At 38.8% G+C, this 11,546-nt stretch overlaps 1 protein-coding gene across 3 annotated transcripts in view; it reads left to right on the top strand.

The window, feature by feature from the left end:
• Positions 1 to 19: 19 nt before the first annotated feature.
• SLX4IP (protein) overlaps positions 20 to 11,546 on the top strand; it is a 220,846-nt gene continuing 209,319 nt past the window's right edge. For all 3 annotated transcript variants that reach the window (XM_057502727.1, XM_057502726.1, XM_057502724.1), the window contains exon 1: positions 20 to 1,130. The gene's annotated coding sequence lies outside the window, so the exon portion shown is untranslated. The remainder of the gene's footprint in view (positions 1,131 to 11,546) is intronic.

Raw genomic sequence — 11,546 nt, 5'->3', positions numbered from 1 at the left:
AGTTTATTCAGCGCCACTTTCCGCCAATTGTTCAAGATGAATATTTTAAATAACTCAAATGGACTTGTTAGGGTACAGTAACTGCCTTGTGGCGCGTGCTTAAGAGGCACTTATTGAATGAATGAAAAAGTAGTCAGTGGTGCCCTGCAGCTCGCCGCCTGGCTTGACCAATTACAAAAGCTCCTGATTCTGCGGTTCCGTCGCCAATGCCCGCCTTTTTTTACGGCTGCCTGGAAAACGAGGAGAACAGGCATTGCCAGACATCACGTCTCTGGATCGGGCTGGGAAGCGGACATGCGCAGTACGAGCTGGTCGCCTCAAAGTTTATCTTCAACCTTCGGGAACTTACGGGGAGGCAGGAAGGCTTCTAACTTCGGTTCTGCACAAATGAGGAATTTTCCACGCTGTCTCCCCATCCTGCTTTTTAGTTCGAGGACAAACCTTTACTCTTTTGTACCATTCAAAATAATTATGGAGGAAGTTATGTTTATGGCTAAAGTTTATCCGGCATTGTGAAAGCCACTTTTTCTTTCCAACCTGTCTTTTCCATAATCTTCCCTATAGAAGATTCAGAAGAATCTTCCCATTTTTGTGCTATTTTCCTGTATCAGGAAGCACTCTGCATCACACAAATACGCTTTCTTTTTCTGTCATCTCCGCGGTCCAGCACAGTGGAGAACCTTGATTCGTTATCTGCCAATCATATTCACTGTTGGAAGCCGCATTACACTCACCCTCTGTCGCCATTTTTGTTTTGGGCGCTCCTTGAAAGCGGCGATATCGTGAGTGGAGGTCATTTTTCTTTTGGGCAGATTGCTCGAGCTTTCCATATCCTTGGTTAGTGATTTCGCCTCCATCTTAAATCCTGGTGTGGCTTCAAGCCAACAGTGAGGCTGCTCAGATCATCTTGCGTTTGGGTGACGACAGTTTTTGCTTACGCGCGGGGAGACCCTGGGAAGGGGAAAAAAAGATCGAAGCGCGAATACCCGTACATTTTGAAGGTGGGTTGAGAGTCGGCTGCTTCTCTAAGTCTGAAATTTCCACAGCCAAGTACTACTGCACCAGTGACCCTACCCTGGACAGTAACAAAACAAATAAAAGCCCGAAACCAAACCCCGCCACCGTCATAGGTAAGAACATGCAACTCCTGACAGCCTAAGATGCTCGCTCCTTCGCTTAAACTGAACTGTTTGCCCATCTCTCCCTCTATGGCTTTTTTTGTTTTCTCTGATTTTTGAGCCTTTTCGAATCTTTCCCCTTGTCCTTCCATCTCTTAATTGTTATCAAAAAGCTAAGAAGTTGTTAAAGCATAAGGGTGCAGGTAGCGTGAGTTTTTAAGTGGAAGTGTTGGTATGGAAGTTTTTTAAAAGACAAAATGGAGTGCAAGGAGTGGGCCAAGGTATTTGTATCAAACTTATGGTTGTCCGCAAACATATGTACAAACAGTCCCCTTCCCAGATATTTTTGGGTTGTGGCAGAAATAGAGGCTGTTTGTACATTCTTGCCATTCATACATTCACTAAGTGCATTTACTGAGTACCTAATGTGCTAGGCTTTAAGAATTCTGCAGTAAACTAAAAAACCTGTACCTCTTGGAATTTAGATTCTATCACCTTGACAGCTACTAGGTTGGGGCAAGTAACAATATTCTATGGTTCTTAGAAATGCTGGACTCTAGCAAAGAGTATTCACTTGCTCCTTCCTCTTCTTCCCCGTCCTTGTTTCTTTCCTTGAGTAGGAATAAAGCATTGACATTTACTTCTTGGGTCCTAGACATAAGCGTATTTGTAGGCGAATTGTCTAATTTTACTTAGGGCTTTGCTACTCAAAGTGGGGTCTCCCCGCCTGCAGCATCAACACCTGAGAGCTTGTTAGAAAACAGTCTCAGACCCCATCCCCAAGACTCATTAAATCAAAATCTTCCCTAGGAATTACACCTTAAAGTTCAAGGAGTGCTAATTTAGGGTATGAACTCTAAACATAGTCTGTTTTCAACCTGTGCTTCTTAAGCAGTTCACAGTTTATTGTCCATTTATATCATGTTTTAAATGCAGTGGACGTAAGTCATGTTTTTCTTTGTTAGGCCATCCACTTAATGTTAAGATGCTAGTTTAGCTTTCTAAAAAGTTGAAGAGATTCTTTTACTCTGGTATATATTGTTAATGTAATTTCTATTATGACAATACCTGGGTGCATACTCTTCAATTTCACATTTCACATTTTCACATACTCTTCAGTTTCACATTTCACATTTCACAATTTCACATTTGGTTTATTAAAAGTTGAACTCAGAAGCCTGCATTTGTTCAACAGTTCAGTAATGACTTGGAAAACTTTGGGCCATGATTTACTGATTTACTAAAGCTTTTGTAGCACCTTGCTTTCCTCTGTTTTATTTTAATGAGAACTCTAAATCTCTTTTATCTCAGGAGCTCTCAGCCTTGGCTAGTCACCTGGGGGAGGTGTTTAAAAAAAGACTTCAGGCTAATATCAGCAGAGGTTTAGACTCTGGATGGAAATCAAGAGCAGTAAGGTATTTGAAAGAATAGCTAGTGACTTTTACATTTTCCATGTTGCTGTGTGTTAGATTTTTCTCTCCCTTACTGTTTTACTTTTAATAAGTAGGAATTTGAAGGCAGGGAGAGAATTGAACTGGGAATGTGGTAAACCAGCTTCCCAGTGACTGATCAATTTGCTATTTATTTGTTCAATGTTCTAAGCAAGTTGTCCATCCTTTCTCTCTCCTTCCTTCATCTGTTGGGAAAAGAAGAATAAAGGTCCTGTTGTTTTTTTATTTAGTCTCACATAAATGTTACAAAATGTAGTGAATTCTTATATTCTGTGAATATGAGGAAAGTATTTTATAAGTGAATATTTATTGCTTCTGATTTTCACATACTGCATCTTCTATTGTGTGCACCAGCAGAACACAGCTGCTAGATAAGGAAGTGAAACCTAGAGCCAGATTCCCTGGGTTCAAATTCTAGCTCCTCCACTTGCCATCTCTGTACCCTTAAGCAGATTACTTAACCCTCTGTGCTTCAGTTTTTCATCTGTAAAGTAGGTGTGATGTTAGAGTTAGATATGTTAATGTAAGAAAGTGCTTAAAACAGTGCCTGTGACACATTATTTAACTATCATTATAATTACATTTTTGGTTTATTAAGGTTTTGTTCGTGCATGCAAATTACAAAGGGAAAGTTATTTCAGTTCAATGACTTTACAGGACATGCACCCATTTAGAAAACAGGGCAGTCTATATACAATATAACAGGCCAGGAGGATGTGTGTTTTTTTTTTTTAGACAGCTTTATTGACGTGTAACTGCCATACAGTTAAGTGTACATATTTAAAGGGTACAATTTGATGTGTTTTACATGTATATACTAGTGAAACCCATCACCACGATCAGGATAACATTTGCATCATCTTCCCAAACTTTGTTTTACCATTTTGTAATCCCCCTGGCCACTCTCTTTCAGGCAACCACTTGCATAGCCTGTCTGAGGTCACATGAAGAGGCAGAATTTGAACACCTGTCTGTTTTACTAGAACCTGAGGTCATGATTACCCATTGAGTTGGTGCCTGTGTCTATGTCTGACAAAGTATTAAATAAAAGTTAGACCTTGCCTATTACTGAAGCATCCCATGCAGGGCCAGGCCAGGATTTTCTGTGGGCACAACAGAAAGGGGGGGTCCCAATCATGGGTCAGCTGACTGGATTAAGGGTGTAGCATGACTAAAAGGTAGGACTGGTCCTCAGAATTAAATCTTGGTAGAGGATTTCAGTGTTTGACCTACATTTAAAGATAAAAGTCTTAATTTTTTTTTCCACTTGCATTAACCTCCTTTCATTTTTAATCTTCCCTGCTTGTTTTGTTTTGTTTTTTCTTTTTTGTAATTCAACTTTGGCATTCAAAATTACTGTATGAATAATAGGAAAAGCTGATTCATTTTTACACTGAAGTTGCCTTCTCAAGCTCTAAGTTGTCACCAGCAAGATCTTTGCTCATTTGTCATTTTTTCCTTGGTATTTGTTACAGTTTGTGATTCCTTCCTTGGTATTGTGGGTATTTTTTTTTTTTTTTTTTGGGTGATAAAATTAGATGGAGTGGGAGGATGGGAACGAAATGATTTCTCATTTTTGACTTAAGTTGTTCCTTCAGAAGTTCTAGGGCCTTTGTTGCTTTCTATTTCTGCTCTTGCTGCCATAGCTAATGAAAGTATTTTAAGATGATGGAAGGAACTACAATAATTTTGTTGATAAAATTTGAAATCCAGAGATAAGAAATCTCAAGTCAGTTTCTGGTCTAGATCTGGAGTAGTTGCTTCAGCTTCTGACACAGGCCAGCAATGCTAAAAAGAAAGACAAATGTGAATTTCAGAGTGCCTTGGATTTTCCCATAGGATAATCTAGAAGGTCACTGACTTTCTTTGCTAGAGTTTATCTCTGCTTTGTATTTAAATGACAGGACAATTATATGATATTGTTTAATCTACTTCCATTCCCTCCCCAAATTAATTTTCTTAAGGATCTTTGGCTCTTTCCCTCTCCAGTAAAGACTCTTAAGCACACATATTTTTGGTGGGGTCACACACTCAAAATCTCCTCTTTGTGAAAGAATGCCTGTTTTCAGGCCAGAGAAAGTGGGCTCAAGAATGCAGAGTAGAGGATGAGATGTTTTTGTAAGATTTATAATATACTTTAACTTTTTTGCATGCTTATGTAAATTATGTTTTAAGATATTTGAAAAAATTGATCTTTTTGGAGATTGTCCTGAACTTCTTAAAAACAGACAATAAAATAAAAATTCCACCGAATTTAGATTTGAACTGGCAGTTCTGATGACAAGACTTTTTAACTTTGATGGTTTAACTGCAGATTCTGAGCTTGCTGCTCCCTCCTAAAAGCAACTTAAGAGCCTAGGAAAGTAATTTTTCAAGACATATACTTGTTTTGTGTGTTTGTGCACACATTTACTTTTTAATGATCAGTAAAACAACTTTAAAAAAACCTCATGATGTTCCAAAATTTAAAATTTAATTAATAGAGAGTCTAGTAATAACTCTTCTATTCATACCCTTGAACAATGCTGGGGATTTGGGGCTGTGATACCCACCTCCCAGTTGAAATCTGCTTATAACTTTTGACTCCTCCAACACTTAAATACTAATAGCCTACTAAAATGGGTCAATTAACTTGTGGTGCAACAAAGAGTAGAAAACTAGAAAAGAAATAGGAGGATCCCTGCCAGAGTTGACCCCTGTCTGTAGGTGGGTCAGGTTCCACTGGGAGGGCCCCCTTAGAAGGAGCAAAGATCTCCTGCCTACTTCCTCTGCGTATTCCCCTCCTGGCCTCAGCATGTTTGCTCCTTTCAGATCCACCATTTCTCCTTAATTCAGACAGCAGCCCATTAGCTCAGTTGATTAGAGCATGGTGCTGAGAACACCATGTGGGTAGTACCCGTTGGGACCACTACATACAACATTTTTCCTTTCCATTTCTATGAACCACATCACCTATAGAATCTGCTGCTTTGTGTCCAATTACTAATTCTGTATATTTGTTGGAAAAAAATCCTTGTATAAGTAGACCCATGCAGTTCAAGCCCTTGCTGTTGAAGGGTGAACTGTATATTAGAAACAAAAAAAATATGCAATGAAAAACTCAAATTTATGGCCTAAACTTCAACCATATCTCTGATCTGTTGTCCATTATTTTCAAAACGAAACACTTTGGTCTTTTGTTTATATGTTTATATGCATTACAACCCTGTCAACTTAAGCTGCATGATAGGTGTAAGTTATTTATGTATTAAAATAGGTCCAGAGTGCTTTGGCTTCCTTTTAAGAGGTTTAATATGGAATTCGGGGCAGAAATGATGTATTAGATAACAGGTATAAATATAAAAACAAAATAACACAGTCTGAAGCCACTTATTTAGTAACAAAACAGACTCAAGTTAGCAGACTTGTGATGCATACCTGGACCATGCACCAGTTATCAGAGAGGACAGGAATGGACCTTGTCCTCAGGATGCTTCTGGTCAGGTAGAGGAGGGACATTGAGGACCAGAGTTAGGTATAAATCAGGGAGCTAAGTGAGAGAGTAGAGGTGGTTGAGGTGCAGGTGTGGCTCAGGAGCAGGGAGTGATCACTCTGGAGATTCATAGAGGACTCCAAAGAAACGAGTGGTGACTGAGTCAGGGCTTGGAGGATAACTCACCTTGGGGAGAGGACATTCTGTAGCATTGCATGCCTGTGAAGGTTGGGGAGCTGGAGCTGCAGGGTCAGGGACACTTGAGGGAGTTGGCTGTGTGGGGGTGCTGAAGCTGTGAGGTTGCCTGAGCCTGAGATGGATGTGTAGGCAGGGGCTGACAGGGCCTGCAGTGCTCAGGGAGAGCCCACTGAAGGGTTTGGAGCAGGGACTTCTGCTCAGGTACCACTCGTGATGGTTTTGGGATGGAGACAGGAGTACTTCAGGAAGCTATGGTGGTTGTGGGGGACTTAGAGGATAACCAGTTGTGGGGGTCTTAAACCTCCTGGCATCACCAAGTACTAGTTTTCCTTCTTGTGGGAGGCAGATGGGACTGTCTCTGACTGTCATCTGTTCTGTCCCAAATGACAGGCTGTGTGCCTGCAGTGAGAGAAGAGAACCAAGTGTGTGCTGTTCCCAGATTCCCTGGTAAATGATCTTTCTATAGTTAGACTTAATGCTTTTAAGCTTTTATAAAAGGGCAGTGTGGGATATGCCCTTCAGCTCCCCAAAGGAGGTAGGAAACTCATGATTGGACATTGCACAGCTCTGAAGGCACAGATAATAGAAATGGTCAGGAACCTCGCCCCATTCCTACCCCTGCCACTTTGCCAGACCGGTGGAGACTGGCCAGGAGCCAGGGCTGCCTGCTCCACGCACTGCCTTTGTTTTTCTGTTGGGCTGTTTTATTTTGGATTCTCATCCTTGCTGGTTATATATCTTATAAATATCTTCTCCCAGTTTGTGCCCTCCAACTTTTCTTTATGGTGTATTTTGATGAACAGAGTTTTAATTTTTTAAAGCTTTTTATTTTGAAATGATTATAGATTTACAGGAAGTTGGCAAAAAAGGGAAGCCCCGGGTACCCTTCACTGTTTCCTGCAATAGTAACGTCTTACATAAATCATACAACTACTAAAACGAGAAAATTGACATTGGTACAATCCACAGACCTCATCAGATTTAGCCTATTTTACATGCATGTATTATCACGTGTCTGTGTAACCAATGCCACAATCAAGGCATGGATTTTAATTGATATAGGCTGCCTCCTGCTACCTCTTTATAACCACATACTCCTTCCCAATTCCTAACCCTTGGCAACTACTAATTTGTTCTTCACTTCTGTAACTTCGTTACTTCAAGAATGTTATATAAAAATGGAATCATACATTATATAACCATTTCAGTTGCCTTTTTTTCAATAAGCAAAATTTTCTTGCTATCCAGCCAAGTAGCTAGTCCATTCCTTTTTATTGCTGAGTAATATTCCATGGCGTAGTTCTACCACAGTCTGTTTAACCTTTCAACATTGAAGGATATCTGGGTTGTTTCCATTTTGGGGCTATTATGAATAAAGTTGCTATGAACATTTGTGTTCAGATTTTTATGCAAGCCTAGGTTTTCATTTCTCTATGATAAATATCCAGGAATGAAATTTTTGGGTCATCTGGTAAGTACCTGTTTAGTTTTATAGGACCAATCTCTTTTTCAGTGTGGCTGTACTGTTTTTACAATCCCACCAGCAATGTATGTGAGGTCCATTTTCTCTGAATCTTCCCCAACATTTGGTGTTATCATATTTTATTTGCCATTCTAGTATCTATGTTGTGATATCTCATTGGGGTATTATTTTGCATTTTTCTGATGGCTAATGATGTTGAATATCTTTTCATGTGCTTATTTATTATCAGTATATCATCTTTAATGCAGTATCTGTTCATGGCTTTTGCCCATTTTTTGCCTTGTTTGTTTTTTCATGGTGAAGTTTTGAGGGTTCTTTAAATATTCTAGGTATAAGACTTCTGTGGGATATGTGGACTGCAAGTATTTTCAAGTCTGTACAGAAGTTTTAATTTTAATATGGCCAAATCTACCATTCTTTTTCTTTATTGTTTGTACTTTTTGTGTCTAGTTAAAAAGCTCCTTCCTTACTGTGAGTTCATAAAGATATTCTCTGAAAGATTCTTATTTCCCACATTGAAATTTTAGCCCATCTGTAATGGATTATTGTGTGTTGTGTGAAATAGTGCTCCAATTTCATTTTTTTCCAAGTGGATAAGCAGTTGTTCAACCACAATTTATTGAATGAATAGTCTCTTCATTTCCTGCTGATCTGCAGAGCTGCTTCTATCATCCATTTCCATAAATGTGTGGGTTTGTTTCTGGTCTATGTGGCCTGTCCCTTTGGCCTGTTTGTTTACCCCTTTGCCATTGCATATTATATTTGTTGTGACATTGTAATAGCTTTGCTCCATCTGGCAAGACAATTCCCTCCTTTGTTTTTCTTTTCCTTTTACAAGTATTATAGTCCTTATTGCTTTTTCTTAGATTTCCTGTACAAGACTGTGGTTAGAAATGTATATTAAGTTAGAAGAGCAATCTGAGAAATTCTCACACATTTTTTATTAAATTTATTCCTGGGTATCTTATATTTGTGAGATGCTAGCTTAAATATTTAAAAATCTATGCTTTCTATGTATTTCAAAGAAATTGCTTTGAATGGTTCATCATTAAGCATGATTACTACATTTTTAGTAGGTGCTTTTTTCTGAAAGAAATTTCTGTTTTCAGATTCTAATGTTTATACATTTTTTTCTACCTCTGTTAAAATGATCACATGCTTTTTTTTCTGCTTCGATTTTTAATATGATGATTCTTCTAGTGTTAAACCAACCTTGCCTTCCTCAAGTGAACCTTACTCGGTTCTGGTGAGGTTTTTCTGTGTTGCTAGATTCAGATTGCTTCTATTTGTCTAGGATGTTCATGTATAGATTCGATAAAATATAGATTTTTCTTTCTTACACTGCCCTTGTCTGCTTTTGCTATCAGGCCTTCATAAAATATATTGTGGGGGAGTTTCCCCTCTTATTTATTCTTTGGAAGAATTTGTGTATTTGGTATTATTTGTATGGCTGTACTGCTGTACTGCTACTGTTTTTGGATCACAAAGAATAAGAAATGGAAGAGGTTTTAGAGTCCACCTGTCTACAGCATTGTCCTACTGAGGCAGAGAGAATTAAGTGCTGAGGCTCAAATCCAGAGGGCATGTTCCACTGTATCATGACTCAGTGATGTAATTATTTTAGGAACTGTAAGCCTGGAGTAATGATAACAGCTATTTTATTACCTAAGAGAGAGGGCTTAAGCCCACACTGAAGTCCATGCAAATCCATGTATGAAAGGCTTGGAAAACATCCTATTAACTTGACAGACTTGGTCCCTTAGCTTTCTACGTGAATCTTACCAAGCTGAAGAACTGAGGGGAGAGGGAGCCTTGGGAGATAGGTGCTCTGACAGCACATGGGGAATCTGGGAAAGCTGGCAGAAACCTCACTTGGCTCTGCTGTGGAGCAGCTTTGTGTAGGACCCAGCATCAGTCAGAGGTACATTAATATGTATATTGCCTGGAGTGATGACAAGTGATAATTTTCATCAGGAATATCAAAGGAATTTCCACTCTAGTATCTCTTATGAAAGTCATAAAAATTTTTAATATTTTTTGGAAAACCTCCCTAAAAACAGCAAAAATAAGATGGCCGTGTGCATAAATGACTCAGCCCCTATTATCTGGGATATTTTTTATTCACACACATTTTTTGAGTACCCTCTAGTGTTAAGCAGTGCTCTGAGGGCTATTCATCTTTGAGAATCTGCTCCTTCTGGGATGGGTAAATGTGCTCTTACCGTATTTAGGAATTAGCATGTTGGTTCAGTTCATTTCAGACTTAAGTTCACTGTTTGGTTCATTTCCTGCACCTGTGCCTAATGCTGTAATGAAGCAAAGGAAATATGCCTTCTTTTGTCTAAAATGATTTTAGCAAATATGCAGGTTCAAGGTCTATGCAGTTGGCTGTCCAGATGCATTATGGGCTTTATCTAGGTAGACTTTAATTTTTGTTTTTGAAGAAGTATGCCGTATCTCATAGCATAATGGTAAATTAAGTTAATTCAAACCACATTTTCCATAGCTATAGAGTTCCTTTTTTCCTTCCTGTCTCTGTCTCTTCCTCTCTCTCTCTCTCTCTTTCACTTTCTTTGATTATCAGGAGAGAACCACTGCTCATATAACTTTATTTGAAGTCATTCTCTGTGTTGGGGACTTGATTGGCAGTGGGGTGGAGGCTGAGGGCGGCCCGCCTACCCGGTCAGCCCAGTTAGCTACTGGCCTTGGCAGTCCTGCAGGTGACAGATGGTGCTTGTTTGCCCTCAGTGAGCAGACATGACTTTTCTCTTGCCCTTGGCCCTCAGCTGTGAGAGACCCTGATCTGGTCCCCCAGGTTCTCATTAAGGAAATAGACATCAGGGCCGTCTCTTTTAGCCCTAAAATGTGGACTTTTTGAGGCCTCAAACATTGTGGAAACACATGAAAAAATAAAATACGTTGAAAGGTTAAATACTGTAACCTGGTAATAATAAATGGATTAAAAATATGCAAAATGCATTACAAAGTTTCGTGTTCCCTTGCAGCCTGTTCTACAGTAGCAGACCAAGATTCCTACAGATCATATTTTTCAGGTTGAGCTTTGATGATACTTTTAGAAGAATCCAGTCCTTAAAAAGTAAATGCAGCTGCTCTTGCTTTCCTGATAAAAGAAAAAAGAAAAAAAAATGAGTACTGGAACCTTAATGTGAGTTGAAAGTGTAACCTTCACTGTGATGAGGCTCATAAGCTATCTAATGCAGATATGGTTGGAAAGCCTTGCTGTAGCCTTCTGTGTGGTCTGCCTGTCCTTCGGGAAAGGAATATAATTGAAACATAATTAGATCACACACCCTTCAGCTTGGTTGGGTACTTTCTTACAGAACTGTCTCCCCCTTTTTTCTATTAATTAAACCACTTGTGAACTTCCTCTGAGTACCCCTGGTCAGGGATTCCCTAAATTTTTAGCAGAAGTTATTCAAGCCTGACTTAATTTACATAAGGGGACTGACTTCATGTTTATCAGGCTCAAATAATATAATCTGAAGATCTATTTAGAGTTTTCAGGACAACCTTTATACATATTGTTTTCAAACACATGTTCCTGGTTTTCTAGGAACTTATTTTTTCCATTTTCACATTTGTCTGAATGGGCTTGCTAAGATGAAAATCATTACAAATTTTTCTAAATCATAAACATTACATCATTCAGAGGATAGAAACAATTAAAATAATTTAGGGTTTGGGTAAAGATGTTTTTGTCTATTTAAAAAATGAGAATCAAAGGTTATGAGATTTAAAAAAATAATTAAATTAATCTGATTCTTAAAAATCATCATTGACTAAGTAATGTAATTGTTAACATT

The sequence above is a fragment of the Manis pentadactyla genome, chromosome 5 (genome assembly GCF_030020395.1).
Source record: "Manis pentadactyla isolate mManPen7 chromosome 5, mManPen7.hap1, whole genome shotgun sequence".
Classification (NCBI taxonomy): Eukaryota; Metazoa; Chordata; class Mammalia; order Pholidota; family Manidae; genus Manis; species Manis pentadactyla.
Note: the sequence above shows the minus strand (reverse complement) of the source record. Positions and strands in the feature narration are given on the sequence as shown.